Source organism: Macrobrachium rosenbergii, chromosome 36 (genome assembly GCF_040412425.1).
Source record: "Macrobrachium rosenbergii isolate ZJJX-2024 chromosome 36, ASM4041242v1, whole genome shotgun sequence".
NCBI lineage: Eukaryota > Metazoa > Arthropoda > Malacostraca > Decapoda > Palaemonidae > Macrobrachium > Macrobrachium rosenbergii.
This window is the reverse complement of record NC_089776.1, coordinates 29,236,989-29,264,334: the sequence shown is the minus strand read 5'-3', so window position 1 is coordinate 29,264,334 and position 27,346 is coordinate 29,236,989. Positions and strand designations below refer to the sequence as shown.

The 27,346-nt window shown below is 35.0% G+C and overlaps 1 long non-coding RNA gene across 1 annotated transcript in view; it reads left to right on the top strand.

The window, feature by feature from the left end:
* Positions 1-17,643: 17,643 nt before the first annotated feature.
* The window catches only part of LOC136856525 (uncharacterized), a 54,534-nt gene continuing 44,831 nt past the window's right edge, over positions 17,644-27,346 (top strand). Inside the window, exon 1 of the long non-coding RNA XR_010858381.1 lies at positions 17,644-17,665. This is a non-coding gene — a long non-coding RNA (uncharacterized lncRNA). The remainder of the gene's footprint in view (positions 17,666-27,346) is intronic.

The window sequence follows — 27,346 nt, the reverse complement described above, 5'->3', positions numbered from 1 at the left end:
CGGGAGTGTCAAATACTCTATCAAGCGTCAGGATTAAACAAAGGTGATTCTCTCTCTCTCTCTCTCTCTCTCTCTCTCTCTCTCTCTCTCTCTCTCTCTCTCTCTCTCTCTCAATGAATTCGGGTGGGAGAGATACAAACAGACAGGCAGAAACTTAGGTAAGGAGGTTAAAGTGACGGATGACATAATCATTTACGAACAATGGAATTGACAGACAGGAGAATGATACCTGCAACAAAAGAAAAAATTGGTAGGATGGAATGTCAGGGAAAACAATCCGTTTATGGAAAAAACATGGAATTATTGAAATACAGTAAATTAGCTCGATAAAATTCTCTCTCTCTCTCTCTCTCTCTCTCTCTCTCTCTCTCTCTCTTTTACTCTAAACAAGGTAAAGTATCAGTTCTTGGGAAGGGGAAAGCAATCCCATATGGGAAAAACATGGAATTATTGAAATACAGTAAAATAGCTAAATAAAATTCTCTCTCTCTCTCTCTCTCTCTCTCTCTCTCTCTCGTACTTTAACGAACATAAAGTATCATGTTCTTGGTATTTCCTTTAATGGCTGGATGTTTCACACAACATATCGTTCTTTTAGGTGTATATTCAACAGGCATATCCCAAGCTATTCAAATATTTGATAATAATATTATTAAAATTAATAGGAAACAACGGTAATAATTGTTTCAACCAGAAAGCGTTCTCCTTCATAAAATGTTGAGCTTCATTCTTATTATGGCTACTTAAAAATCATCCAATCAATGGATGATTTTAAAAATTACTTTGGTTCTACAAGTAATTTCTTTGGAATTACTTCACTCTTCAGTTTTACAGTTTTTCATAAATATGTTTTTCGTTGCGGCAAAGGCATCCGGTTAAATTATCATCAAATTTCGAAAACCGTCAAGTGATTTTTGAGTGATATTTTGAAGTCTTTACTCCAATGAAATAGAAATGTAATCTGACAGAGCCATCGCCATCTCCCATTGATCCAGGGACAGTCATAAATCTCATTTCATTCTCCCGTTTGATCAGGCCAGACTTCAAATCACTTCCGTCTGATCCTTTTCAGGCGGAGAGTCATCAGAAATGTCCTTTGACGTCACATCGGAAGCAGTCATCAAAGAAATATGAACGAGTAGTCACTCCCTTTCTGCGATGAACTTCGATTGCCTTTATTAAGTTGGAATGGGTATTGTAGGCTCTCATTAAGGGAAAAATGCCGATAGTTAAAACAGGTGGGTCTCTTCATTTACTATTCGTACTGCAATGCATATTCTCTTGCTCTTCCGGTTTTATCAATTGGCATTTCAATCTTAATCAGTCAAGCGACTGGCTCTTATGCTGTTTCATTTTGGATAAGTTAATAGGGCCATTGGTAATGGCAGGCCATCAGCCTTTTTAGTTTTTGTAAAAGAAAACTATTGTGCCGGCTTTGTCTGTCCATTCACACTTTATTCAGTCTGCACTTTTTCTGTCCTCCCTCAGATCTTAAAAACTACTAAGGCTAGACGGCTAATTGGCATGTTGATCATCCACCCTCCAGTCATCAAACATACCAAATTGCAGCCCTCTAACCTCAGTGGTTTTTATTTCATTTAAAGTTAAAGTTAGCCATAATCGTGCGTCTGGTAACGATATAGAGCAGGCCACCACCGGGCCGTGGTTCAAATTTCATGGGCCGCGGCTTATACAGCATTAAACCGAGACCACCGAAAGACATATCTATTTGCGATGGCCTTAATTATACCTTGTACAGAAAACTCATTGCACCGAAGAAACTTCGCCGCATTATTTACTTGTTCTCAATTGACATTTCAGTCTTAATCAGTCAAGCGAAGAGCTCTATACCGTTTCATTTTGGCTAAGCTAATATTATGGCTATTGTTACTGGTGGGTCACCGCCATTTTTTTTAACGAAACTGAGAACACGTTTCATGTAGTTTCTTGTGCATCCGGTCACATTATATCATTGTCTCAGGAGTCAAAAAGCGATACACTTCTGCGAACTCTTTAATTGAAATGAAACGTCTCTAAGATTAATGTTTGATTTGTTGGTAGCATCACAGATCATTATTACCATATAACTTGAATACGTTGCAGTAAAGGGTTCTTACAATGCTCTAACCATGGTCGATATAGTAAGACGTTCTATATTGATAATAAAATATTATAATAGAAACCTTTCAGTAAATACATCACTTAACAAAAATGCCTGAATTGTGATGAAATAAAAAAAAATACCGTATTTATAATTTTATCCCAAATTCAGCGTTAGCAACATAAAGGAAAATCAACTTTCGATTTTACCTACTAAATACTGACGGGGAGCAACTTTCTAAAGATAATTGATAAAATATTAATTCACACAGGCAAAACAGGGCGGCTCCCAATAAAAGTGAAGTGTTGCCTCTGTAATAATTTTTCGAGTTAAAATTAATATGGACGGGCGAAGTGTTATGAGCCCAAAAGATTATACAAAAAAATCTATGAATTCAAAAACCTATTGTCGCGATTAATTAATTAACAACTAGCTGTATTTATGAGCGAGGAGTTAATTGGGCTTGAATGGTAACCGTTATTTAAGTGAAATTATGATATGAAGTTCACAGCACAATGCATTCGACTCATTCGCAATTAGCTCTGAATTCAAAATGAAACTATTCAGAAGGAATAAACGTCATGATCAGCATCTAACCATCATTATCACGAATATTATCATCATTAGCTGGTCCGCTGGCATAGTGGTTAGTGTCGTGGTATGCCACTCAGATGTCGCGGGTGTCGCGTCTCCCACAATGCAATGAAAAAATCACTGGCTCTGTATCACGGTCAGTTACTGCTGGAGGTTGAAACCAACATTCTTTGAAAGCTTGAATTTCAAGTCAATGGCCCCTGTGTGCTTGTTCCATGTGAACAGGTTTCATATACTGGAATAAAAATATTATTCTTATTGCTATTCTACATGAGCAAGTATTCACTTGGAAATTAACAAACTACCTTCGCTTGATTTCCCAAATCTCGAACAGCATTCTATGGCCCAAGTTTCTTCCAAATTCTTCGTCTGCTTCCTATCTTCTCCTTCCTTTTCTTCCTTCTTCGCAGTTCTCGTCCTGATATGCAAACCCTCCCCTCAACTTCGGCAGTAGAAGGGCTCATTGAAAACTTATACAGACATACTTTATAGCCTAAATAAACCCTTAACTATGAAGAACCGTTTCAGATTCAGCTGTGTAACGTCACTTATCTTCCCAAATGATATTTCTCAAGTGAATCCCCACTAACTTTATTCGGTGGAAGCTGGCGATATTTTTGTATTGTAGTACATATGATATGCCTCATCTTGAAGCTGCTACATGACCTTTCATTACTCTCTCGTTTATTAGGTCTTTCACTATATATATATATATATATATATATATATATATATATATATATATATATATATATATATATATATATATATATATACTGTATATATATACTGTATATATATATATATACATATATATATATATATACAGTGTGTGTGTGTAATTGTAATAGCCCCAATGCCCTCTTAACTTCTCGAATTCTTCGCGCTTTTTTGGATACGCTTGTCACTGCAAAGCCTTAAGATCCAAGTGCAAGAAATATGAAGAAGTTATGATGTCCGGTAGCGGGAAACGAACCTGGGTTCCATAATCACAACTAGGTCATTTTATATATATATATATATATATATATATATATATATATATATATATATATATATATATATGAGGTAGATAAATATATACACAGACAGACTAAAATAGAAACAGCTCTGCACAAATATGGAACAAATTGTGTCTATATTTTTATTAGTATGATCATCCAGGTATCAATTCTCTCATATACCACCGAAGTTAGAGGTCGGTATTCTTACTTGGATTTTAACCTCAATGAACAATCACCGCAATAGCACACTGCAATCCTTTCGCCTACTTCCTTAGGAAGCCTCTTTATTTGAGTTGCTTTTCAATGAACTCTAGTTGTTATAACAGCTGTCAATGATTTATGCTGATGTGGTACTTGAAATACTACGCCAGTTGGTTAGCATCAAGGTCCACATATTTTGTCATTATTTAGCAATGTCATAGTCAAGCAATTAAAAGACAAATGAAATCAGAAAGAAATACAATTTTAGAACTCGAGGATTCCGGGAGATTTTAATTAACATAATTATCAACAAACTCATTTGGAAAATTATGTTTTTATCGCAAGTTCAAAGTTTCCGGCGACTCTAATTATACAATGCCATTATTTTTTTCTCATGTTATTCAAAAATAAAAAAAAATATTCGTTTTATTAGGCATTAACGTAATCATATAGGTATTGGGGTATATAAATACTCAGAAAATTCCCGTGACCCCTGGAAATCACTATTATTTACTGCACAACATAGATCAATGTGTATGTATATATATATATATATATATATATATATATATATATATATATATATATATATATATATATATATATATATATATATATATATATATATATATTTATTATATAAAATCATCAATGAAGGGCAGAGGACACACAGATATACAAGCTGACTTTATTCCAACGTTTCGTAATTATCAAATTAATTGCATCATCAGGGCTGTTAAAATAAAAAAATAAAATTCTTTGTAAAATCGTAAAAGCTAAAACTAAAAGGTAAGAATTGAAAAGCTGAAAATTACTCATACAAAAATTTCAGAAATATACACAAACATTAAAATTTAAGAAGTTGGAACCTAAGTGCCGCTGTACCTAAGGCCTTTACCTGGGCAGGCCTACCGCATAGCATACCGGCGAGTTTTACCCAACTTACCAACCCAGCAGTTACCCAGTTGACAGAATTTCAACCAAATTAACCCTACTAATTTGAATGAAATGCTATCAATTGCGTCACTGTTTGGTCGGGAAGTTGGATAAAAAGCGATGGTTTGCTAGGCTGTAGGCCTGGCCAGGTAGAAGCCTTAGGTACAGTAGTACTTAGGTCCCAATTTCTTAAATGACTTATGTGGTCTGGTTGGTGGCACCCTTGCCTTTCAGTTGGGAGACCTGGATCTTATCCTGATGTAAGATAGAAATATATATATGTAAATATATATATATATATATATATATATATATATATATATATATATATATATGTATATACATACATAAATATACACATATATATAAATGTATTTATATACATATATACAGTATATGTATATATATAAATATATATATATATATATATATATATATATATATATATATATATATATATATATATATATATATATATATAAATATATATATATATTTCTATCTCACATCACTCCCAACTGAAAGGCAAGGGTAGGCTACTACCAACCAGACCACATAAGTCATTAAAGAAATTGGAACCTACCCTCTGGCCATCAGAGGCGAATACTTATAACAGGAGACTTAACTTTAGACATTAACCTGTTTCTCAACGCTGATAAAAAATCTTACTGAGGATATCATGACTGATGTCTGCTTCTATTTATGATTCCATTACATGTAGTAGTGTTTAGTGTTATTTTCAGACATTTTGAATGGTATTCATCAGATTATGAAATACATCCCCTTTGATTATGCTTCAAGATGAACATAACAATTAATTAATGGCTCACCCCTCCGTCTGTTAGCTACTAAAAAACCATAAAAAAGATAGGTTTTGGAACATAAGGATGTCGTTGTTTCAAACTACATTCCTGTAAAAATTTCGAGCCAAGAACTGGAAAGTGCGAAATTCGGTTGTTTATGATTATATGATAAAATAGCGACGTTAACTAGAAAACCAGCTCAAAATTCCAAATCCTATGTACTGCTTCTCCTTCCTCCCTTCTTTACCAATTTCATCCTCGGCTTAGCAATGGCACTCTGGTATACATACTGCACTATGGTTTTTCTGGTGGAAATGCCTGGAAAACAAAAACATTTCTTTTACTTGGGTATACATGTCCAGAATTCGGACAACGGCTTTTAAAGCTAATTTTTCCCCCAAAAATACCGAGTTCTTTCGTCCTAGTTCACCTCTCGGAAACTCATCAATATTCGGCGTCGAAAGCCCCAGTCTTTTCCAGGCATCGGATACGGTACCACCGAGCTTCAAAAGAACACCATAAAATTGCAGTAGCCCGGTCGAGGATTCTTCTGTCTTTCGTAAAGGATTTAATTATCCGTTAACACGGTGACAAGTCTTCGACTTTTCTGTAAGTCTCGGCCTAAGGAGCGAAATGTTTGTAGAAACCGGGAACGAATGAAAGCGGACGTAACCCTTCCTTGGGTAATGCAGTGTGCTGTCCAAAAGTTGGAATTTTGTATCTTAGTTTTGAGAGATGAAAGAACTTCCACTTATGTCATATATATATATATATATATATATATATATATATATATATATATATATATATATATATATATATATACATATATATATATATATATATATATATATATATATATATATATATATATACATACACATATATATATACATATATATAGGTATATGTATACATATGTATAAGTATATATATATACAGTATATATATATATATATATATATATATATATATATATATATATATGTGTGTGTGTGTGTGTGTGTGTGTGTGTGTGTGTGTGTGAATCTTATTTGTCTCACTTCAACTCACCAAATTTCTACTTAGAAATTTCATAAAGCATTAAATGCAGCATTTTGTTTTTTATTTATGAATACTCTATAAGATTTCACTGTTTCCGTTGAGTAAGTAAACTGGCTTTTTGCTTGCACACTGAAAAACCATGACATTATATTAAAAAAAAAGGGAGGATAGTTATGATTATGCATATCTGATATTTACATCAGGTAAGACAGGTCTTCTGCCAAGATATAAAAAGATAGGCGCCCCCTCTCTCTCTCTCTCTCTCTCTCTCTCTCTCTCTCTCTCTCTCTCGTGGCGACGATTGTCTACCATATTTTAAATCCATTCAATCTAACAATCTATCTATCTATCAGATGTGAAACCGTAATTCGGATCTAAATCGCAAAATGAATTAGGACTCGACGCTAAAACTTCCATCGAGTTTGCGCTGTCCGCGTGCGAACGTCGACCACAAAGCTCCGTTGGAACTGAGCGGGAGACAATGCTCGTAAAATCTCAGCCCGACAATATTCCATTTGCAGGTCCGTTGCCAAAGAACGGAACCTCGTTAACATTCACGGCGGACTACGCGAAGGAATTCGCAGCCGGTGTGGACTGAAATGAAATTATACCTCTGAGCATCAACACTGGGTCTGACGCCTTATAGTGTTAGTGGTGTTGCTTTCGCCATATTCCAGGACAAAGATTCTGAGCGAAATATAATCTAATACTTTTTTTATTCGCTTAGAGGAGATTTGATATTCCAGATTAACAAGAAACAAGTAAACGATGCGCCGAAGTTTCTTCGGCGCAATCGAATTTTCTGTACAGCTGCTACAGCGTATAATCAAGGCCACCGAAGATAGATCTATCTTTCGGTGGTCTCGGTATAATGCTGTATGAGCCGCGGCTCATGAAACTTTAACCACGGCCCGGTGGTGGCTTATCCTATGTTGTTGCCAGAGGTACGATTATGGTTAACTTTAACCTTAATAAAATAAAAACTACTGAGGCTAGAGGGCTACAATTTGGCATATCTGATAACTGGAGGGTGGATGATCAACATACTACTGTAATTTGCAGCCGTCTAGCCTCAGTAGTTTTTAAGATCTGAGGGCGGACAGAATAAATTGCGGACGGACAAAGCCGGCGCAACAGTTTTCTTTTACAGAAAACTGAAAGTTAAGAAGTGTACAAGGGTGGGGGGAACTGAATTGAAGTGACGACCTTTGACCATCAAACGACTTAAGAAAAAAACAGTTGAATGTTCTTAAAGAAATTCGTTTATGCAGCATTATTAAACATAATGATAAGTATAGGAAAATTGTTACAAAAAGCAGAGTCATAAAAACATTTGTTTGTCATTGTCCGATATTATTGTTTCAACCCTGAAATTTTCCCCTCCGTGTGTAACTATAAGACATTTTCTTATTCTGATTTATGAATGTAGACCAATCTTACCCTTTATTGCTAGTTTTCAGTAATTGTATTTGGAAAAGGTTTTCTTTTTCCTGTAATTATTACCTACTGGAATAGTAAGGAACGTGACACTCCCTGTTATTACAAGTTTTGAATAAAATCCATATGATGAAGTATAAGTTAGTGCTTGGAATATACCGATTTCGCAGTATACGGAAACGATTTGATGTCGTGGAAATTAACGCGTGTTGAATGACAAGGACTTCTTCTTCCTCGGGGTTTCTCAGTTCCTTCAGAGATATGAGGAAACTTCAGTGTTCCTCCGCCCTATCCCTGCCTCCCCCTCTTTCTCTCTCTCTTACTTAAATGACAACTGTAATATAATGTAAATATTCGGTACGCATCATTATCACCAAGAAGGGCACCATTAGGGCAATCATTAATCATCTGGATATTAATTATCTCCCATTTTTCAATACCGAATCATAGTCTACCCTGAAGAATTATTCAGCTTTTTAGATGGTACGAATCCTCACTGGAAAGTTCTTAGGTAAGCGTTACCATATATCACTTAGTAATGATGGCAGGCGAGGAGGGGATAGGTTTTAGTTTTCTGTAAAGGAAAACTATTGTGCCGGCTTTGTCTGTCTGTCCGCACTTTGTCTGTCCGTCCGCAGATCCTGAAAACTAATGAGGCTAGACGGCTACAAATTGGTATGTTGATCATCCACTCTCCAATCATCAAACATACCAAATTGCAGCCCTCTAGCCTCATTAGTTATTTTATTTTATTTAAGGTTAAAGTTAGCCATAATCGTACATCCGGCATCGATATAGGACAGGCCACCACCGGGCCACGGTTAAAGCATTAGACCGAGACCACCGAAAGATAGATCTGTTTTCGGTGGCTTTGATTATACGAAGAACAGAAAACTCCACTGCGACGAAGAAACTTCGGTGCATTTTTTAATTGCTTACGTTACAGATACCTGAATTTCAGGCAATATCCATATGTTATTTAAATGAAAAAGTTCTATATTCGTTCACTGAAATTGATGGCTTTTTGTGACATTTTCACGAACTAGTGGTACATTGTTAAACTGTTACTCCTTGGACAAATTGGAATAGTGCAAGTAACAAATAAACAGATAAAATCTACTAAGCTACTCAGCAGAAAAGCAAAACGTATTAAGGTGATAAATAAAAATGTCAGAGTTAACCTCACATACGCATCTATATTGATCCGTCCATATATCACTCTCCATCTACCTTTGTTTATATATATATATATATATTATATATATATATATATATATATATATATATATATATATATATATATATATTTATATATATATATGTATATATATATTATAGATACATATACATATATGTATGTATGTATATATACATATATATAAATATATAAAGAGAGAGCGAGAGATACTCTCTCTCATTGTATATCAAAACAAATACTAATTCAAAATGTGTGTTACTACAAGAATTACATTTTTCTGTTTTTTTTTTTTATTTATTATAAAAAAACAGTTAGTTTCTCGTGCGTGCCTATCGGTTGTACAATTGTTATTCTTAATGTCAAAAGTATTCGGTACCTATTTTTCTATGCTTGCAAACCCATTTGTATCCGTGGTGAACATGTGCCTGTGAAAAAATCTTAACAGAAGCACAGAGTCCTTTGATGCCTTTTGGACGAAAAAGGATTTTACGATTTGGGGAGTTCGTCAAAAGAATTTTTGCTTAGCGCCAAATGCCTATTTCTTTTCCTTAAAGGAAAAGGGGCAATTATTCAAAATTCCAATTCCACTCTGCAACCTAAGAGAGTCTTTGGAAAAACTCTGCGGTTTCTCAACTCCCCAACACAGCTCGTCACTCGGAGTTTGAATGAAGGATTTCGCGCACACGTGAAAAAGCACAACAATTTCCAACGTATTTCCCCCTAATGCCGAGAGAATTTTACGGCAATATTTCTATAAATGAATTTATGGCCCCAGAGGGACTGAAATGAAATTACCTCAATGAATTTTTTCCGAGCGTTTCCTGATTCATTTTTCGATACGTAGAATTTTTGTGGGAATTAAGGGCAGTGAAAGAGACCTTTTTTTTTTCTAGTGGATTTAATGCAGAAATTTTAATAGTTATACCAATATTTCAAGATAGGATAATTGATTGTGTATGCAAACGAATGATGGGTAGTTCAGCGCTTTATCCTAAATATCTGTCGAGATGAATGTCATTCTACAAAGATCCATAAAAAGTTCTTTCATTTTAGATACATTGATCATTTTCATTGAAATTTGAGCGTGCAGATAAAGTCTTTTTAACGGAAGTACTGGCGGTGAGGAATAAATATATATGACGAAAATGTGTCGGCACTGTGTCATCGCACTGAAATGTCTACAGTGTTTTTTTTTTTTTTTTTTTTTAGTATCGTTGTAGAACGTACGTCGTTTAAAATCATAAAATGAACTTTCGTTCTTTAAATCGTTGCAGAAAAAGAATCAACATGTTAATGATAAATGTCACTCGTCCTAATCATTTCCTGCTTATGATTTTTAGAATGAGGCGCAGATAGAGGAAGGAGATAAATGAATAAGAGGAGGAGGAGGAGGAGGAGGAGGAAGGGAAGAGTCGTTTCCCAGCAGGAAACAACGATTTTCTCATTAACGTCTCGTGCAGATTGTGAGGATTCCACGCATTGTTCCCCTTTCTTATATCCAGACCGAAGGACGTGAATGACAGTAATGTTCTCTATGAAAACGTCTGATCTTTGTTTGGCAACTTCACAAATACTCAGGGATTAAGTTTACCTTGCGGCCTCTAAACAGAGAAGGAAAAGGAATGAAATAACTGCATTTCTACACGGTAACGTTTTACAGGTATACTTTTAGAAAACGCATTTCCCTTGTCACTATTTTGCGTCGAATTAAGTCCCCCCAAAAATTATACGATTATCCTCGACTTTCCATATGCCAAACTTTGTCTGGGTGCGTAAAAGAACCTATTTTGTTCTCAAGCCTTCGACTTGAAATCTCAGAGGGACACAAAAAGAGCGAAAATAACAACTTATTTTCAAGGCGCATTGAACAATCCTTCATCATTTCTAAGAACGTTAGCATGAGTAAGGAATCGTGTTGAATATTTTTCGATGTATTCTTGTCAAATTAAGTAATGAAACTATACAAAACTGCGCTTTGCCTAGAATATTCTGAGGTTCAGTGCTCCAGTCCAAAACCTTGGGGAGAAGCTAAACCCTTTTTGGAAAAACGCCTTGTACTAACACAGTGGTTCTTAATCTTTTTATTACCACGCCCCCTCTGAGAGTTAGTTCTTCCCCCCTTGTAACTATGAGTAAAATTCCCTCCCAGATTTAAAGGAAAATGAAAAATAAAGAGAAAGAGAAGGGGTGTTTTTATTCTTAAGGCCAACGAGTCTAACTAGAGTAGTAGGCTATTTGAAACCAACGTTATAAGGCGATTGTTTTACACTTTTTCATCAACTTCTGAATATTAGTTTCTCACTAAGAGAATAAAGAATATAATTAGAGAATTTTTAATTTTCCCTAGGGCTTGCATCCCATCCCTCGAAATTGCTGACCCCCTCCCCAGGTTGAGAACTACTGTACTAACATTTCCAGTCCTAATACTACTACTACTGCTACTACTTCTCATACCACAGGGAAGAGAACTGGATAAGAACCAGTTAAATACAGGTCTGCATAATTAAAGTGAGCTTTCAAGCGAAGAGATAAGGGAAGTTGTAAAGTTGGGAGCAAAGAACTTTGAGATTTTCGTATACGCCGGTAAAGGACCGAAGCGCGTGATCTTAATTACGATGTTATTTTCCTTACTGAGAGGTTAAAAGTCTTTTCACAACTTCATTTCCTGTTCCTGGATTAGGAAAAAAAATATATATATATATATATATATATATATATATATATATATATATATATATATATATATATATATATATATGTGTGTGTGTGTGTGTATGTGTGTGTGATTGTGTTTTTGTATGTGCGTAGGGAAAAAGCATTGACTTCCTTATCTTGTGAAGCAGGCTTCAAGAGAGTTGAGAGTCTTCACACGTCGGACGTAAGCTCTCAATTATTTATAAGTAAAAGGCCTCTTCTAACTTCTCTGTGGGGAGATCGAGACCCTGATAAGCGTTTCGTCTTTCTGCTTCGTGGAATATTCCATTCCAAGGCTGAGCTTTAAGAACCGAATAAGCGCTGTCTGAGGTCGGCTTCCAGGAATTAGCTGGACGCGTTTCTGAGATGTGTTGGCAAGGATATTTCGTCTTAATTACCAGTATATAGTTGAAATCATTATTTAGATGCAGTCCGTTCTATTTCAGGTTTTGCTTATCATGTTGCTGTTGATATATCTTTTTAGTTTTCTGTAAAAGAAAACTATTGTGCCGGCTTTGTCTGTCCGTCCACAATTTTTTCTGTCCACATTTTTTGTGTCCGCACTTTTTCTGTCCGCCCTCAGTGCTTAAAAACTACTGAGACTAGAGGGCTGCAAATTGGTATGTTGGTCATCCACCCTCCAGTCATCAAACACCAAATTACAGACCTCTAGCCTCAGTAGTTTTTATTTTATTTAAGGTTAAAGTTGGAGTAATCGTGCTTCTGGCAACGATATAGGATAGGCCACCACCGGGCCGTGCTTAATTTCTCATGGGCCGCAGCTCATACAGCATTATACCGAGACCACCGAAAGATAGATCTGTTTTCGGTGGCCTTGATTATTCGCTGTAGCCGCTGCACAGAAAACTCGATTGCGCCTGAAGAAACTTTTTTTTCGCATGTTTTACTTGTCTAAATTTGTTACGAACTCTTCGCGTTAGGAAAAATATTCAGTATATAATGTATTTTCTGTTGTTGGAATCCATCACTCACTTCGTGGTACTCGTTAGTAGATACAAATCGACTTATATTCATAAGTGTACTATTTCTCTAAGAATTTTTAAAACGAGGAAAAAAATCATGAAAATCATCTTGATCATCGACACACTTTTTGTTTATTTCTATTTTGAGGACGTGTTGTAACAGCAAGCTCTTTTTTTTTCTAAGATTAAGCATAATGAAAAAGTAATAAGCATTAGAGAGAGAGAGAGAGAGAGAGAGAGAGAGAGAGAGAGAGAGAGGCATAAAAGCAATAAAAAAACAGTAAAGATGTGACGATCAGTTCAAATCCTCATCTCAGACGATAATCACGAAGACGGGTGGAAAGAAAATGAGATACTTAATGAAATGGATGTGAAAATAGCCCTTTTCATTTGCTTTGGCTCTCTATGTTGTCTATATGGTAGAGAACCTTATTATGCCAGATTAAATCCAATCGTATTTCATAGAATAACCAAAAGTTTGCGTGAAAAGAATTTTCTGGTGAATTCTCATAAAGAATGGTACGATTTCACAAGTGTATAGAAAGGGAAATCTCATTCATATTACCTTATCTTGTGTGTTTAAGCGAGACGAGAGAGAGAGAGAGAGAGAGAGAGAGAGAGAGAGAGAGAGAGAGAGAGAGAGAGAGAGAGAATGTTCAAGTGAGCTGAATAAATTAAGAAAGGTGTCTCTCTCACCTAAGGTAACAAAGACTAAATTACGGATTTATGCTTTTTTTTTTTTCTTCGTTTTAATTTCTCTTACTTTTCATTGTGCTGGAAAAAACTGTTTAGTCATTTATCATATTTTCTTGTATCTTTCTTTTTTTATAAAACTTATTTTCTCCTCAAACATTATTCATATTTAGCTAAAATATGCATTAATATATTGAGGTCATCATATCAGTCAGGCCTTTATATTCACTGTGATTTATTTTGACGATTTTTTTTCTTTCTCTTTTTATGTTCAAGAGGAAGTTTTACGTTTTGAGTTTATTCCGAATATTTTTCCCAGACTAGATAAGCTAAAATGAAGGGCCCCGACCTTCGCAAGGTTTAAAGTAATTACGTAATTACGCCAAAGGACTCTCTCATTAAAGTTGAGCCTCTGCAAAGTACAGTAAGGATCGCTTCCATTTTATAATTACAACGATGTATTTCGACCCTTTCTCCTCTCTTTTCACCCTCTAGCTCTCATACTGCGTTTCTCACAAAATGAAATTTACTCTCTTAGTTCTTTATACTCACAGCTATGATACTGATGATTCTCTTGCAGATTAATTTCTTGTCATTGCGTTCTTTCCTTTGCCATTAGATTTTGTTGAGTCTGCATTTTACTGAAATCATCAGACAAGAATTTTTATGCAATTGTGGAGGAAATTCAGAGACATATTTGCCATAGTTTTTGTTGCTGTAGATTTTCTCATGTCGTCTTGCTTTCCTTTATAAGGCGACTGTTACGATGTTTCCTCCTGCCTCCTTTTATTTCCTCTTCAACGACGTCTTCTGTTCGCCGCTGCGTCCTGTTCCTCGGGTAATAAAAGGATGGTGTTCAGCTTACAAATTTTCCTGCATTAATGAACCGTTTCTAAGTTTATCAGTGCTCTAGTGGTCGACACAATTCATTGATGTTGGCCAAACTGATTGCTTCAACTTTTTTCTTTCCTTATATTGTTTTTGAAAACCAAAGCAAATGTTCTTGATTTATTGGTATACATGGACCGCTGGTCGGTTCGTCTTCTAACAAGAAACCGGTACTGCTATTCAAATTCAGGTATATTTGCTCTTCTGAAGATTAAAGATAATAAACATTTCCGAAAAATTATTTGAGACGTCGTTTCTGTTATGCTGACGGATATCCTAAAGCGCACCCCGTAGCGGGGTAGGGCCGTCAGTGCACCTCACGGGGTGCACCGTAGGCATTACTAAGGTTTCTTTGCAGCGTCCTTCGACCCCTAGCTGCAACCTCTTTCATTCCTTTTACTGTACCTACATTCATATTATCTTTCTTCCACCTTGCTGTCCACCCTCTCCTAACAATTATTTCACAGTGCAACTGTGAGATTCTCCTCATGTTACACCTTTCAAACCTACCTACACTCAGTTTCCTTTTCAGCGCTGAATGACCTCATAGGTCAAAGTGCTTGGCCGATGGCATAAACTCTCTATTCCATTCCATTCTATATTCCTAAAGCGCCAACGCTGAGATACCTCCCTCCTCTTGAATAATCGCCTAAAGACGTTCAGAAAAGTGAAGCTGAATTTCAAGACATTTATCTCTTTGCAGAGAGATTTATCTCGACGTCGCGTTGATGAGAATTGCATCTTGGTGGGGAAGCGTAAAATGCTTTCATGAACAGCATTCGAAGCTTTTCAAGAAGGAAGCTGCAGCTACATTCTTCTCTATGGGTTCATTAGTCTCCTTTGAAGTGTCTTGATACCGGCCCAATTAACAAGATGAATGTTGCCGATTTAATCGAATGAGTTCTCAATAGACGCTTCTGGGTCCATCTCATTCAGAAATTTTGTCGAAGTGCAAATGATCGCAATATATTTTCTGTGACAAAATTCCGTAAGTTACATATTTCAATTTACAGCAACATTTTATAAGACGTATGATATTGTCATATTAACAACAGAAAAATCAGGTAGAACAGCAATTGATCTATCCGCATGCTTGCATGCACGAGTATACCACTTAAAAAGATGATTTTTCTGTGATATAATGCCTAACCTAATCCTGAAAACAATTTATCTGTCTGACAATTTTGATTATATATATATATATATATATATATATATATATATATATATATATATATATATATATATATATATATATATATATATATATATATATATATATATATATATATATATATATATGTGTGTGTGTGTGTGTGTGTGTGTGTGTGTGTGTTTATGGGCTTTTAATCTACAAAATGGGACAACTTTTGGCCTGAAATGTTAATGGTTTTAAATAAGGCATAACGTATAATAAGGCATTTACGCCCTTTTCGCATTGCTGATGTCCTGTGCTATTTCATAATCTGATGATTAACTATTTCACATGGCATTTTAAAAACGCAATAATGTGTTTATGGAAATGAGCACCTAACACATCTATTTCCCAAGGTATTACAAAATTCTACTGCAATGAACTTTTCATCACACACATACACACACACACACACACACACACACACACACACATATATATATATATATATATATATATATATATATATATATATATATATATATATATATATATATATATATATAAATATATATATATATATATATATATATATATATATATATATATATATATATATATATATTATATATATATATATATATATATATATATATATATATATATATATATATATATATATATATATATATATATACCTGACAGTTGTCTTTACGGTCTTCATGAATTCCTGTCAGTAAATTCTCCTTTTTCATCTATGTGAGACCAAACGGAAACGAAACTTTCGATGCTCTTCCAGCCGGATTTCAACTTCGATCTTTTCTCCTTTGAATTTCCTTGGGAATCCTACAAAGGATTTCGTCTTGTTGAAGATCTGGCATTTTAAGCTCGATTTTAAAGTGGCTGCTTTATGTTAATCAAATCCAACTAGAATGCCTAAGTACACTGTATATTTTATTGAAATATGACGTAATTTTTCCCTTAAAAAATATCCTCTTCATTTATATTCGTTTTCTTTTTTAGTTTTTTGTAAAAGAAAACTATTGTGCCGGCTTTGTCTGTCCGTCCGCACCTTACTCTGTCCGCACTTTTTTCTGTCCGCCCTCAGGTCTTCAAACCTACCGAGGCTAGAGGGCTGCAAATTGGTATGTTGATCATCCATCCTCCAGTCATCAAACATACCAAATTGCAGCCCTCTAGCCTCAGTAGTTTTTATTCTATTCAAGGTGAAATTTAGCCATAATCGTGCTTATGGCAACGATATAGGATAGGCCACCACCGGTCCGTGGTTAAAGTTTCACGAGTCGCGGCTCATGCAGCATTATACCGAGACCACCGAAAGAGATCTATTTTCGGTGGCCTTGTTTATATGCTGTAGCGGCTGTACAGAAAACTCGATTGCGCCGAAGAAACTTCGGCGCATTCTTTACTTGTTAAATTCTTGCCACAGTCATTGAAAGATGACAGGGTTTCATTAATATATATGAAGTTACCTATATTAAGAACATGAGATTTTATGACATCTGAAACAAGAATTTGCTTATTGATGCTTAAATTCGCCCATTTGCCCTAACCCCAGAAAAAGAGACCATCTATGCTCCCAAACAAAGCATGTCACTGAACAACCATCAGTATATTATCAAGAGCTCTTCAGAAAACTACTTTATAGTTTTACTCAGTGTTATAGAATAAATCGTTTCAGTATATTTATTGTGAATTTACCCTGAACTCTCACCTGTAATTGATGTGTTTGGTTTCAGAAGTGGAGTATTCAGTATGGTGGAATGATTCAGTTACGCGCGGCCCGCAGGCAGGAAATATGACCTTGGGAATGAAGTAGCAATTCATCTTGCAAAGTGGCCACGGACAATTCAAGAACTGAAGAACGGCAGAGAAAAATGTTAAGTTTCCTCTTGATTGCGCAGCATAAGAAGAGAGGAATTGAAAAGAAATGGTAAGTACTAAATCATCAAGTCTTGCGTAAAATGTATTAAATTAATAAACGCACTGATGGACCGGAGTGGTAAAGAAAAAGGAGAATATTATTTTGTTAAGACTTACCTACGACGTAATATATCGTAAGGAGAACTGATTTAAAAACGGTGATGCGTTGTATGAAAGTTCTTGTCAATCGTATGTGATGAGGGCATTCTTTAGGCCTAATTAGCTTTTTTTTTTTTTTTTTTTTTTTTTTGAGACCATCTGATGGGTTGATGATTAACGAGATAGACTATATATTTCGTCGAAAAGCAAAATAATTCATGCGTGAATACGTATATGCTGAAATATGCATACGCCTTCCATCATTATAATTATACGGGTCTGGCACGTTTTTCTTTCCATTCTAGATTCTCTCTCTCTCTCTCTCTCTCTCTCTCTCTCTCTCTCTCTCTCTCTCTCTCTCTCTCTCTCTCTTCAAGTTACCGTGATCCTTTCTTCTCAACTTTGATGTGAATATCTCAAAAGCTTCACGTTGGCCCTAACGAAATTACGCCGTCGTGAGCGGACTCATGAAACATTAATTACGTCTCGGGAAATCTTTCCTTCTTGCTCCAGGAATTAAGCTTCTTGGTAGTTGATTGTACCAGAAAATCGTTTTCAGAACATTTCATGGGAACCATGATTGGAGGACTTTAAGACCATTTACGCTTACAACATGAGATGGTCCTATTCGATTAAGATAATTTTGCATTATCAGTATGAGTATGTATATATGCATATATATATATATATATATATATATATATATATATATATATATATATATATATATATATATATATATATATATATACAAGTGTATGTCTGCGTGGTGTGTGTTTGTGGACGAGTGTACTGCGTATAGCTCTCTTACAGATAAAGTCAGGCAGTAGGTACTTAAAAGCCTATCCAATTAGTGGCCCCTTGCATGTAAAAAGACATGAAATCCCTATCAAGAATAAAAGGCAGGAATTTAAAAGCCATCTCCTTCAATGCCTTTGAGAGACAATTACTCAGAATTCGAACTGGTCAGTGACTTTTGTGATGACCTCGGAAAACCAAGCACATAGATCAGTCTTGCACTCTTTTTTTTTTTTTTTTTTGCAGTTTACATAATTGGTGAAGGAATGGCAAAGTGCTCAGTAAACTAGGGACGACGCATTAGGTTATATAAAAGATTTCTCTTCATTTGGTTACATGCAAATAGACTAAACGTATGAAATCGGAAAGGCCGTTTTCATAACCACTGTGAGTGGGTTTGGCAGAAATGACACCTGTCAATACGTGAGTGCAACATTTTTCTTCGGAAAAGAAATTTAAATCAGCAAATTACAGAGGTTTCGGCGGTGGAATGACCACGCTTTGGCCACCGATTGTTTTGCGGATATTGATCTCTGCGTACCCGGAACTCAAATCCAGACTGGGAAATAGCAAAGCGTTTCAGCCTATCACAGGCCATTGAGTAGTTTTTCACTGTTCGCGCTCCGATAAGCAAAATCATTAAGCTTCAGTGTACGGTGTCATGCATCAGACAAACAAATACTCGACATTATTTACATTATTAGTGTAAATATTGTCGAGTATTTGTTTGTTTTGAAGTTTCCACGATGGTGAGTTTTTGAGCAATGAAATTGACTAGAGAAACAGAGGATACTGGTACTGCGTGCGGCAAACATTTTTGTTAGTAAAGTTATCTCTTTTTCTTTTTACTAAACTAATTTTTATATGTGAGTGAAGTAAGGAAGAATAATATGGGCAAGTTTTAGGTTCGGTTCTTTTTAACTTCCTAAGCTTCCTTCGTTGTATAGTATTGTGAACAATTATTTCACCACCTGTTTTCACATCTGGTTGAACTCCGGCAACTTGACAAAACTTAAAAAGACAAGCCTGTTGCTGCTATACAGCAAATATAATAGTATTTCCTGAAGTCTCATTTCTGATTTTCCACCAAAAATTCATTCAGTTACTTGATACGCCCGAGTTTAGCCATTCTGTTTTGTCCGGCCCAAAGCCGAATGAGTGTTGGACTTTGTCCGAATGACGCTGTTTCAGAACATGTTAATTTTTCTCACCGTCATTTGTCCTTTTCGAAGAATTTTCCTGTGGGTTCAGGATGATACTTCCCGAGATAATTTCATGTATTTCAAGGTCAAAAGCATCTCATTTATGAAAAATCCAAGTAAAAGCTGGAAAACCCATTTCCACATGAATACAATCCCTAATTTTGTGTAAGAACCGATATGAAATAATTAACTGTATTTTCAGTTACATGAACGTGGTGCATAAAAATATGTAGAAATTTGTAGTATATATATATATATATATATATATATATGTATATATATATATATATATATATATATATATATATATATATATATATTTATTTGTCTTCCTTTCTAATAACTTATCTCTTCTTTCTGTAATTACTAATACCTTCTGTTGCTTCTTTCAAATGAAAGGTTGAATTTTAAGTCAATGGGTTCTGTGAGCCTGATCCGTGGGAATAGGATTCATCTTATGAATAATAGAATTATATATATATATATATATATATATATATATATATATATATATATATATATATATATATGTGTGTGTGTGTGTGTGTGTGTGTGTGTGTGTGTAATACAATATATATATATATATATATATATATATATATATATATATATATATATATATATATATATATATATATATATATTAGATAACTATTTTACGTATATTTCTCTGCTTTGTGAAATATGCAGTATACAATGGAAGTTAAAAGACCGGACTTTTTTTCATTAATTATTACATAACCATTTTATGAGTAACTGGTAAATGTTATTTACATTTTAAGTCCTTGTTTTCACTGATCACCGTAATATGATAAATTAGGTGTACCGGGTACCGTTGGGTAATTACGCTCGATACTAATCCCTTTGACAGCAGAGCGCGGAGGCTGAATAGTCAAAGGTTGATTTATGCATCGGAGTCAACAGCACTAATGATACTGGGTCGGTTCAGAGTGTCATTTGATGCCTCATAAATCATATTTTTAAATCTCACAGTCATTTTGTTGTGACTGTTGATATGTGGATACAATGATCGAATTAAACAATTATTCACAACAGTCAAATGGTGTTATGATGGGTGTTGCAGCGGCATTACATTTCCGCCAACCAGGTCAGTTTTGACTGAATATTATGTCACGAATGTTTCGTAAGCGCAGTTTATTATATGATAAAACGCTTGACTTTATACAGTCTCAAACTCGAGGTAGTTAGTGATCATAGCACATTGCTTTTGCTTTTTAAGTTTGTTGAGTTTGAACAAATGATTCTTTTCAGTGATAGCCACCTTGAATGTTGTGTCTCACAGTCACATGAAAATTCCGACCTGCCCCTTCATTATCAAATGCAGAGTTCATCTTTCGTGAAAACCTTTGAATCGCTCTCAACGAAACACTTTCTAAGTCCTTCATCCTCTGCGTCCACTACTATGCTATATAAATCCTTTTGCTAAGAATTAATGATTGCGTTTGATTGTTTTCAAAGCGTTTCTTTCGGTAATGCAATACTTATTATTCTCTTCAATTAAATTGCAATATAGTCTGAATGATAAAGAGACTATACCCGAAAATAACTGATAGTGTCAAAAAATTTCATCGGGAATTCAGAGTAGATTAATGTTTATTTAGCATAGCATGATAATTCTTATTCATTATCACCCCGACAAAATTAAAGGATAGAGGAGTATGTCCAATATGTCTTGTGATCTGTTGTGACAACTCGAACTGGCATCATTTGCATTCCTTGGTGAAGCAATTGCAGGCGCCTGGCTTTATTCTCGACGAAACGGGCAATTTCCCGTTTGATTGTGAGGTTTAAAATTAACTCGGTCCCTTGGCAATTGCATTGCCTTGGGAACCAGAAGTGTTTACAGATGTATTATTCTGGAATAATGTCCGGATACGAGTTCCGCTGGTGATCTAAATTCAAGTACTTGTGAAAGACCTTTTCAAATTATCTTTGGGGAGGAGAGAGATTGTTTTTCAAGAGCCAAATGGCAAGGAAATACAACTTGCAATAATTCATGGGATTCCTCAAAGATGAATTAATAGAAAGAGAGCATGGCGGCGAGAGAGAGAGAGAGAGAAGTTTGACAACGACTTGCGCCACAATAAATACTTGCATTGCTCTATTTAATCCTAGTTTTCAAATTTCCTTATGAACTGTAAAAGAAGCTTTTTTTTTCTTTGTTCCCTTGCTGTAGCTTATATTTACTTAATACTTTCCCGGATTAAGGTTAACGGCAACTTTCACTTTCGTGGATGGTCTTTAAAATCGTGATGGGTGTATGCGTAATCATAAGAATAACAGTTAATTCTCCAAATATATCCAGTGCAGCGTAAAAAGGGTCCCTATTTTATTGTTTTAGTTATATGCGTTTAGTACTGACCAAATGCGTCAAACAAGTAAAGCTCATATTTTCCAGGCATAAATATCAAAGATGTATTGGCAATTACTTCGAAACACATTGCAGTATCTCTCTCTCTCTCTCTCTCTCTCTCTCTCTCTCTCTCTCTCTCTCTCTCTCTCTCTCTCTCTCTCTCTCTCTCTCCTTTATTGATGTTCTAAACTTTCACCTACAATTATTTTAGTATCTCACCAATAATCCTTTCCTCGTAGCATCAGTAAATAAGGCATTTCATGAGAATCACCAGTTACAAACTATTTGAACCCAAAAGATGCCTTTACTGTACCTTCATAATATCGATGAAAATTTAGAGTCTGCTGAATGCAGCATCGTGAAGAGAAGGCAGCAAGAATATACCAATTGTCCTTTGTTCATTTGGTCCAAAATATTTCTTGTAACAATGTTTGAATGATTCTCAGTTAAAAATCTCAAACGAAGTACAAGACGGAAATTTCTAAAAAGGAGATATTCAGAAATGAATCTTCGGCAAACTTGAGGATGCATAAGCATCATGTGGGTACTTCTACTATTCATTCAGGCAAAATCATCCTAGTATAGGAAGCTTCCCTTCGAATTCAAATGTGTCATAGTTGATTAGTTCCTCATTGGGCGGGTGGGTTCCGTTATCAGTTGGCACTCTGCTGGCCCCCGCGTTCGAATCTCCCACCGGCCAATGAAGAATAAGAGGAATTGATTTCTGGTGATAGAAATTCATTTCTATCTATAATGTGGTTCGGATTCCACAATAAGCTGCAGGTCCCATTGCTAGGTAACCAGTTGGTTCTTAGCCAAGTAAATGAATCTAATCCTTCGGGCCAGCCCTAGGAGAGCTGTTAATCAGCTCAGTGGTCTGGTTAAACTAAAGTACACTTGACTTTTACAAAGTGCCCCTTACAAAGTGCCCCTTACAAAGTGCCCCTTCCATCATTTGTATAGGCATGATCAGTTATGTAGATGACACATTTCTTTATTCAGATGATTACCTGTAAAGAGGCAAATAAATATCAATATGATACATAAATGAAAGAAAAGGGTTTTGTTTAGCAAATTCTGGTCGTAAATGTTACATATGATGTACCAAGCAGATGTAAAGAGAGAGAGAGAGAGAGAGAGAGAGAGAGAGAGAGAGAGAGAGAGAGAGAGAGAGAGAGAGAGAGAGAGATGGAATTTTCATATATGCTAGATAATTGCTTAGTGCTCCTGCTGTCAACATAAATTTCTGATTAATTAGAAATTTACTGAAGAATATTGGATGCCGGAAAAGACCTACGTATGCACATGGGAAATGGCGTGTAACGCCGTAGATGTATCAGTATGTAAAATGAAGATTAGAACGTTAATTTCCAAATTATTTTCTTAAGATACCAGTTTTGAACAAGTTTAATGACAGTTTAACAAAATACTACAAATTTTAATAACGTGGTTATAGTGTCAGCAGGCAAAACGATATAAGGAACATATTTCTTATTTATGTTATTCCTCTCAAGAATTGGAAAATCAACGAATATAAAAATGATAACTAAACGTTTTCAAGGTAATTATAAACTTTTAAATCATTATTTTATAACTAAAGATAAAATGGAAATGGTATGATATATGGCGGTAGCTGAGTGCTGGAATTGTCGAAGAATATTCAAGAATTCAGAAAACAACTTTTCCCTCGAAAAAACTGGCAGAGGGATTTGCATATTGTCAGCGAACAAGGATTACCCTTCTCGTTACGTATACAAAAAACCATTTTTCTGACAATATTTATACTGTATTTTTGACTAGGACATGTCCGTTCCCATAAACGTGACCTATATACTGTACAGTGAAACGTGACACTCTGAAATCTAAAAATATTTTTCACTGAATATGCAGAGTAGGGTAGCCATTCTGTTGAAGAATCTCATAATTTAACTGGGAATAGACCACTTTTGTAATGAAATCTAAAACAAAACAAAGAGTAGACATCAATATACGTAACGGAATCTACAGACATCAGTCTGCATTGATATGAGATATCAAAAAAAAAAAAATGAGAAAGAGCCCAGGCTTCGCAATATATGTAGGCCTACATCATTTCGAGCACAGCGAAGCCCGGCCACTTCATCTCGGACAGAGAATTACACATATGAAATCCTCGAGAGATTTCAGAGGGGTAATACTTTAAGAAGATTCCAGAAAGATTTCTGGGTCGTTATTTTGGATGAATGAAAGGAGTGTTAGAACATATGGACTGGAGAATGACTGATATATATATATATATATATATATATATATATATATATATATATATATATATATATATATATATATATATATATATATATATATATATATATATATATATATATATATATATGTGTGTATATTAGTGTGTGTGTGTGTGTGTGTGTGTGTGTGTGTGTGTGTGTGTGTGTGTGTGTGTGTGTGTGTAAGTTGTCAAGCATTAAAAATTTAATAAGAATGTTGGTCTCAGGAAAGTAGTTCTGAATCTAATAATTAATAATAATAATAATAATAATAATAATAATAATAATAATAATGAAATAATAATAATGATTAATAATATCCATAATAATAACTACAGCAACAGCAATAATAATAATAATACACTAATAATAATAATAATAAAACTAACATTATCGGGGAGCGATAAACGAACACTAATAATAATAATCGTTTATTCATAAAGAAATCATCCAGAATATTAATTCTCGCAGTGTCCTCCAGTGGGATTAAGAACCGAAATATCCACAGCTGTCTTTAAGTCTCAAATTAGAGCTCAGTTCGGTATTTGCGACAAAGAAACCAAAGATCTCTGACATTTCACCCCATCAGAACACTAAAATCTTATATATTATAAAACTGAACATTATCGTGGTGTGCGAGAAAACGAACACTTTAAGTATAAGGGATATATATATGTGTAATGTATATGTAATTAGTCGTGGCTTAATCACAAGAAATCACGTCTTCCAGAGATGATAAGCCACAATGTGGCAGACCTCGTTCGAATGGAAGGTAAGTTTGCTCTTGAAATGAAATGCATTCCCAGGCAGCTGGGATTTTTAACGTCGCCGGGGCTTTGTGGGGTAATTAGGGAGGGCTGCTCAGCTTCAACAGCATTTGCCGAAAAAGAAACTCCCAAAGATCTCATTACTTATTTCTGAATTTCTCCGCGATAATAATGTTCAGTTTTAGAGGAGAGAGATTTTAGGTTCTGATTCGTGAATGTCAGATCAATTGCTGTCGTGGACCGAACTGAGCTCTTGAGACTCAGATCCTGGATAACTGTTCTTTATCCCATTCAGGGAAACTAGAAAATAATATTCGAAAGATTTCTTTATGAATAAAGGATTATTATTATTATTATTATTATTATTATTATTATTATTATTATTATTATTTGCGTTTAAAATAATTTTATCACTAGTGGTATTTTCTCATGCGTTAATGAAGTGCTGTAGCTTTTTGGAACAACTAACTTGATTTTCATCTAAAAATTGTCTGAGTTGTAAGATGTTGCAGTCATCATCACCTTTATATTCCTTTTCATTTCACTCCGTAGATCTTTAACAGTCGCTGTTAAAATCGATAGAAAAGTAATTAATCCATTTTTATCAATAGAAAAATTTAATGAAATTTTCAACATACTTTTATTAAGTATAAGATTACTGCAGCTGGAGACTGTTGGGGAAATATGCTAAGTGCCTGTCATATTTTCATATTTCGTCGACATAAACGCTGCGACGAATTTGGTTCGATATTTGATCACTGTTGCAGATTCTGATCCTTTCAGGAATCAGGATACTAACGGGAGGTTAACGTCACTTGGTGTCAATTAAGTCCCCTTTCACAAAGCGTCCACGTCATCTCTGAGAGTGACGTTTGATATACGGAAAGTCAGACGGAATTTAAATTCATTAACTGTAATCAAAGGATAATATAATAGAGTTCATTCCAGCCCGCATCCACCAGTCTCAGTATCTATGTGCTGAGTAAATTCGGTTCCATATTGCTGCTGGTAGTCTTAATTAGAGGAATTATTCCGCCATGAGACTCACGGCGAGCAGTGATCAAAGGACATTTCATCTACATACGGGGCCTGACAGCGGTCTCACACGGAGGTGATGATCTTTACTAAATAAGTGCTTTATCTGACAGCTGACTGGGAACTGTTCGTTACCTGTTTTGTATTCCGGAGTACTCTTATGCCTCACGTGGATATAGTCAGCGATGGGCTTTTTCTTCTTCTCCTTAGACTCTGTCACTGCTGAAAAGATAAGAAGACTTCTGGAAAATTTTGTTTTCTAACCTTCAAATTTTCCTTTTTTTTTTTTTGTCAACTAACCGAAAATAAAATATAGGGGAAATCACACCAGGAAAGACATATATACAGTATGTATATATATATATATATATATATATAGAGAGAGAGAGAGAGAGAGAGAGAGAGAGAGAGAGAGAAAGCAATCATGGCCTATCCAGAACACGAATTGATTGCGTTCATGTGGTTATATCCTGTAGACTCAGGAAAGCGCTTCCGTTGCCATGCAGGGATTTGGGTGTAATGATATGGGTAGTAATTCAGCCTCAAGCGTTGTGACGTTCATGCATTTTATTTATTTATTTATTTATTTATTTTTATTTTTTTTTTTTTTGCACAAGAACGGAGATATTCTCCATCACTGTTTGCTTCAGTTTATGTGACTGATGTATAGGATAAAATTTTATTTTTCCTGGTTTTATAAATATTTGGTTAGGATAATTAACCATAAAACTCCTTCAGAAAGAAAGATTTTGCTGGATGGCTTCTGTTATAGGAATAATTAAATATTCTACTAACCTATCTTTTTTCAACCCCATTCCTTAATAGCTTTTATATAAATTGCAATTAATCTTTTAAGGGAATGCACAAAATACACAAAAAATGGCAGGCACTTAGAACAAGAAGATAAACTGAAATTCAATTTTTAGTTTTCCGTAAAAGAAAAGAAAACAATTGTGCCAGCTTTGTCAGTCCGTCCGCACTTTTTTCTGTCCGCACTTTTTCTGTCCGCTCAGATCTTAAACTGAGGCTAGAGGGCTGTGATGATCATCCACCCTCCAATCATCAAGCATATCAAATTGCAGCCCTCTAGCCTCAGTAGTTTTTATTTTATTTAAGGTTGAAGTTAGCCATAATCGTGCTTTTGGCAACAAT